The sequence below is a fragment of the Stenella coeruleoalba genome (genome assembly GCF_951394435.1).
Source record: "Stenella coeruleoalba genome assembly, chromosome: 11".
Taxonomy (NCBI): Eukaryota; Metazoa; Chordata; class Mammalia; order Artiodactyla; family Delphinidae; genus Stenella; species Stenella coeruleoalba.
The window spans coordinates 48,381,259-48,388,234 of record NC_137157.1 but is presented as its reverse complement, the minus strand read 5'-3'; positions in this window follow the sequence as shown (position 1 = coordinate 48,388,234).

The following is a 6,976-nucleotide window of genomic DNA, read 5'->3' as shown; positions in this document are numbered from 1 at the left end:
ATCAGAACCCAAGACTGATTTCTAAATCAAGGCAACCAGGGCTGGCAAAGGAGCAAAGAGAAAGTATAAAGTAAAAGGTCCAAACACATGGAAGTATTTTTGGCTGTTTCAGATAATAAGCGGATCTCTTTGACAAGCCCAAGCATCATTTCCACAGGAGCACCTCCGCTGATAAAGGACACTCCCTCTGAAATAAGACAGGAACCCCTCCTAAAGAGCTACGACAGAAGACAGCTGATCAAGACTGCAAAGTGAGGATCGCTGAAGTTTTATAGAAATTCGGGAAAAGGAAGAATTATTTTTAGCTGGGATTAGCTTAAAGGGTGTTGGAACTGGGACATGAAATATCCTAAGGTTTTTTGTTTTGTTTTGTTTTGAGCAGAGTAATACTTACTGTTCAGAGTTCTTTTAGACAAAAGAATGTGAACATCAGGAATCAAAAGTCCAAATGCCTTCAGTGGGCGTGGCATTAACATAAGCACCCTGAGTGGGTAGACACAGGACAATTGAGACTAAACTGCTTATATGGCCACCAAACCTAAAATCTGCCCAATTATACAGCCTATTAACACACTGTGTGGGTACAATAAAAGCACCACACAGAATACTTCCAGGAGCCATATACTGCCTTGAGCAACTAAAATTTGGGGGCCCCTGATATGTACCAACAAAATGTAAGTGCAACTCAAATTGCTAATATTGATAAAGAAAGTCAGTGTGGGTGCTGACTGTTTTTTCACCTCTGATAGTTGCATTTCCATAAATGTCTTATATCCCTCAAATCCTCATAATCCAAGGAAGACCATACATATCCCAAGGATGTTTCTGCTTTAGTTTACACCCAACTCAAGAAAACCATGGTCTTTTCTTCAATGACTGAAAAGTATGTCGCCCCGTTGATCACAGTCATCCTACGCCTTAGTCAGCAGACCGGCCTCATTAGGGTCCTTTAAACAGTCAAATCTCACCTCACAGGATGAATAGGGATTATCCTTTTGAATAGGATACTCAAAGCGCAGGCCCTGAAGACAATTCCAAAAGGGGGTTCCAAAAGTGTCCTGAATAACAGAACTATTGGAATAAGTACATAATGTCCTTCGGGCACCAATTTAAAAGAGAAGTTCCTGCTCATTTGGATCGATTTTTATTACACCACTTTCACAAGTTTCTTATACAGAACTGTATAAAAATTGCTGTTAATTACAAGGAGATTTGGTTTTGAAACTCAAATCCACTTCTCATTAGTTGTATGGCCTTGGGAAAGTTACTAATCCTCTCTAAGCCTCAGTTTTTGTCATCATTAAACAGGACAATAATTATACCTACTGCAGAGGGTTGTCATGAGCAAAAAATACAGCAATATAAATAGAACACTTAGCACGACGGCAGCCATAGTAGCACTCTGCAAGTGGTAGCTATTTCATTCTTATTTTTTAAACAATAAATGTGTCTTAGTCTGTTTAGGTACTATAACAAAATACCAGACTGGGTAGCTTTCAAATAACAGAAATTGATTTCTCACAGTTCTTCAGGCTGGGAAGTCCAAGATCAACATGTCAGCATGGTCACATTCTAGGAAGGGTTCTCTTCTGGGTTGCAGACCACCAGCCTCTCACAGCATCCTGACATGGTGGGGCCTCTTCTATAAAGGCACGAATCCCATTCATAAGGGCTCTGCCTTCATGACCTAATCACCTCTCCAAAACACCATCACCTTGGGGTCTAGGTTTCAACATATGAACTGGGGGCAAGAGAGAAAAACACAAACATTCAGACCATAGCAAAATGCATGTGTAACACCTGTATAATATTCAAGATCATTACAATCCTTGAGAAGCTTTGGGAAATGGTTGAAGAAAGCAAGAAAAGGGAAGGACGGACAACGATGTGACATGTCACAGTGTGTGGGCTTGAGGAGCTCCATTTATCCCACACACATCCAGAAGGCAGACTAGAACCAATTAAGTGGGCATTTTAGGGCTGCGACTCCTACGTAATATACAGGAGAACATTCAAATGCTTTATCTGCCCCAAAGCACAACTGACTGCCCCAGTTCCCAAATGCCAGCATGACAGCCATTGCCCTTGAAATTTAAGTCCCCTCCCACCCAGAAGAATGCTAGCAGCCGTCTCTGATGGTCAAGCACATCCAATAAGCAAAATGAGCACACCAGCTCACGCAGAGAATCACAGCTCACTTTGAGTCCTTGATGATACAACTTTGCAGATGCCCCTCTGTTGGAGGAAAAAACAATTGGGGATTTTTAATTTGCTAAACCATTTTGTTGACTCTAAGATGCATTCCTTCCACACGTTAGTATCTCTGAAATCCCAGTCTGTTTCTTTTTTTAAAAAAACAAAATTCACATTTTATTTAGGTTGAAATAAGCTATACCAAATTGATTTTCTTCACCAAAAATAATGGCAATATTTTCTGTATTATTCCTAGATAAACCACAAAACATTTATTTTTGTAGTTTCTAGGTTTTGCTTGTAAATCAAGATGAGGCAGTAGATACAGTCATGGAAAAAGACAGAAGAAAACAGACAAACCGGTTGTCAGTATCCACGGCCTCTGATCCTGTCTTGACCATGAAACAGAAGTGTTCAACATATACATGCCAAAAACCTTATGAAGATGAGGCTCAATAAAGGAATGTAAACAGCAACAACCAGATGTGAACAACAATGGCAGGCTCTTCCTTTCAAACTTTAACTATAACTTGTTCCTTTAACTCCATTTGATAAAGACAAAATCTACACTGAAATCCTTGTTTGGCGAGCTCACATGTTTCTCTTACAGTCTGATAATTTTCTTAACTGTCCCTTACAGATTTTTAACAGCATACTTAAAACTCCTACTATTCAAAGGTCAGTCATGAGCTTCATTGTAATGTTTTGTAAAATGTATTCCTTGCTCCCATACCTCCTCAAAATTTATTTCTTCAAAGAACTGATAATTCAGTACCTGACAACTGGATCCACAGTGATAAATGTTATGTGTAAAATGACTTAACTAATACAAGTCCAAAGTGCCATTAGCAGAGATCACACAGAGTGTAACGTGGTACTTTCAACGCTATCTTCTGGAAGAAGAGTTAGGTCTCCAAAGCATGGGACTTCAAACGGGCCATTTAAACAGGCAGATTATCAATGACTAATGTACTCAATGGGAGGCCTACAGGTCAAGATATTCAGTGATTAAGTGGCCTGCGTACACCTTATAACTTTTCTGTAAGATAGTGTCAAATTTCTTACAGATTTTTTCAAATATCAAATATAAGAGAAAACCTATTTTAAAAGTCTCTTAGGTATTTTCAGTGGTTTCTGAATTATCTGTAGGAAGCTCTGACTTACTTGTATAGAGTTTAATATATGTATCCACCATTAAATCCAAATTGTGTTTTATATCAAAATTTGTGTTAAGCGAAGCCAAGTTCCTTGACCTTTGGTCTGTCAAAGTGTTCCTCAGGTATGATTTGAGACCCTTTCACCCATTTTCATAGCGTTCACTCTCAACCTTCATCACAGGAAGAATACATAGGACCTTCAGCAATGCATTAACTTTAGGAAAAATCTTGTTGTCTGGCAGATGAAGGGCTTCATAATTAGTGGATGGAAGTTCTGTATCTTTCCCTCTGTGTTTGCACTTGATTCTGCAACAATGCAGCTCAGCAGAGAGCGTGTCAGGATTAGGTAAATCACTTCTGTACATGTCAGCACTATGCTCCTCTGATGTATTGAATTTGAGCTGTCCCCTGATAGAGAGTACCAGAGATAAGCATTTAAGAGCTTTAAGGTGCTGTTCCGAGAATATATCTTTCAGTTCCTGAATAATGTGCTCCACTGTTGGAACACTTAGAGTCTCTTTATAGTAACTCTCAGAGGTTAGCTGAGATTCCAGGTTACTGTGCTGAGCTCTGCGAAATTTCCCTGGGAGTTTTACCAGAATATAAAGTTTGGTTGCCAAATTTGTGAGTTCCTCAAACCAAAATTCATGATAAACCGGTATTTTCCATCACTTCATTTAGTGAATGCAGCACTGCAGTCAAATTACTGGCTGCAAAGAAGACATCAGAAGTTTGCCCCTGAAGATTTTCCCCAAAGGCTCTTGTAAAAGATAGAACATTTTTAAGAACAACAATGGTAACAATGAAATCAAAATCTGTTACCGCAGCTCTCACAGACCTCTAGCATCCGTTTCTGCTGTTTTCAAACAGAACAATGTGTTCACTGCCGTTGTCCCAAAGCACTTTCTCAGAACCTCTTCGCCAGAAATGATCTGGCACTCCAGCAGTGCTTGAAAGTTATCAGGAGTAAAGAGACCTTCTGGGATTTCATCAGCTTCATGTTCATCCAGAGGTGTGTTCTGTTTTCCCATAAGAATCAAAATTTCAAATAAAGATTTTAAGTATTCTTTGTTTTCCTTCTCTTCAAGGGTTAAAGGTAAAATGTCTTCCTCCTGCTCTTCACCCCCCTCTGCACTGGGGTTCGCAGCATTGCTGTTGTTTATTTCCTCATGTTTTCGTTCCTGTTCAGAAGTTTCATCAATTTTTTCTGTTTCAATGTCCTGATTTCATCTTCACGCAATTCTTTTATTCGTTTTCTGTGTCTACTGTGTGGATTATTCAAATGGCTGGTAAGATCAAATATTGTTGGTATTGCATTACCTCGAAGAACTGTCCTATAAGGGCTAGTTCTACAGATCACAGAAGTCTCAAAGTGTTTGGCACACAATCGATAATGTTTATTTAGTTGATCGGGGGTTTTATCTTCTAAGTCTGCTCTCCTACAGTTCTCCACCCACTTCTGGCATCTGGCTGGAGCCCGCAGGAACCTGAAAAAAGCCAGGTCCGACTGCGTGCGCTTCCACGTGCAATTGGGGTCCTCGCAGAAGTTCGGCATCGCCGTCAGCCAGCCGGCCGGCCCAGCCCTCCCCTCCCCGCCTCCTCAGGGCAGCCCACCAGCCCCTCGGGGGCCGGGGAGGGGACCCAATCTGTTTTATAATCCACGGAGTCTTACAATTATATCACCGAGTCAGGAGTCCGTTCTGGGCGGTCCCTAATGACGTCATCACTTCCGCTGACCTGCGTGCATGGTTGTTACTGTGGGTGTTGAGTTTACATGCTGTTCAAATGCCTTTGGAAAGAGACCCTATGATTTGGCATTGAAACTAAAGTTAACGTGTTCACAGAAAGGCACAGAACAGCAGTGGACTGCAAATCTGCTTTTAGAGAAGCAAATATTTGTCTTTGGAGGAATGACCAAAAATACATGTTTTCTTGCAAAGCAACAGCCAAGCGCGCAATGTTAAGAAAGCGTTGCATCATAGTTTATTCAGCAACATTTTTTTTCCTTTCTTAGTGGTAAATGAAATAATGCTGCAACTTCCAATATATTGTATCTTAAATTTGTTGAAATACGATGTTTAATGATCTCAGTGATTGGTATAATTCCTCAGGATCATAAATCCTAAAATCAACACAGATGTAAATAAGAAGCAGATGGATCTATTTAAACCACTCATCCAAAAAAAACCCCCAAAACCCACTGAAATCCAATGTTTTTCCCAGGATAGATCCAGAAGATATAGACGAGAAATAGTCATAGATAGATAAATATGTTCAGTACAATGATAGCTTGGTTTTTGACCCCTGAGAAATGGTAGGTCCCATTCTATTGAACACTTCCACCCAGGAAACCTGTTTATCTCATGTTTACAACCTCAGAGGGATGGATGAGAACAGGTTAGAGAGGGAAAGAAGAGTGCTGTCAATGGTCTGCACGGGAAAAGAGGGAGCTATTGAGGTTGGATGCACGAGCAGCATGAAGAGGAAACATGCGTGGAAATTCACTGACAGTCTCAGCCTATGTTCCCGGCCCTGTGCTGGGTGGCTGGTACTCTGTGTTTTCACCCTTCATCATTAATTGACTCAGTCACCAAGTACTTAAACTGAGTGGTTGTCATCTCCCGGGCTTACTGGAGCTTGTTGGGAGGAGAATGTTTTTATATCCTAAAGTTCGAGGTATAACTAAATGCTTCCCATTATACTTGAGAATGTAGTTAGCATCTGGTATTGTTCCATTTTACAGACGAAGAATCTGAGGTCCGGGGAAGTTGAATCACATGCCCAGTGACACTCAGCTCAAAAAGGCAGAGGATTCCATCCATGTTTTTAAGACTCCAGGCCCATGTGTTTCCCACTCCCTGTGCAGCCTCCCTCCACACTGGAGAGCAGGATACAAGGAGTGTCTGAGGCTGTGGTGGAGATCACAGAAAACAGAGACTTAAGGAAAAAGGAGCAAAAAGAAAAAAACCTAAGGAATAGTAAAATGAAATTTTTGTGATATTTTATAGCCCTTGCATATTCACTACAGGAATATCTAATTTTATGTAATACTTCATAAAGATTTTCCTTTACTTGGTCTTCCCAACATTTCTATAAAAGGTAAAGAAGGTCTTGTTTTTCTCAGTTCACAGGTAAGAGAGCTGAGACTGAAAGAGGTTAAATGGCTGTCTGAAGGCACAAAGACAGGAAGTAGCACACCTGGGTTTGACCCATGTCTTCGAACAGCAAATCCAGTGGTATTTCCACTGTACCATTTTGACTCTGGGTTAATAAATAAACATTATGTATGTATGAGTCCAAGATCTTCTGATGGGCAGTGTGAGAATAAACCAACACACAAATACAAAAAAAGTATTATCCATTCCAATAGCTATTATGCAGTACCGATCTTCTTCATAGCTTTGTAGATTTTGGGTTATCTTAGCATTTTCAGTTTTGACATGATGGTAGCGTACATACTGGCCATTTATTCTCCGGCAACGAAAGGCATGTCATCCCTAAAAACTGCAAAGAATATGGTACCCTAACCGTGATTTCAAAATAAAAAATAAGAAGTCAGAAGCAGATTTCCCATAGTAACCACCACAATGGATGACAGAAATAGACCTCTGCTGCTGTCCCCCTCA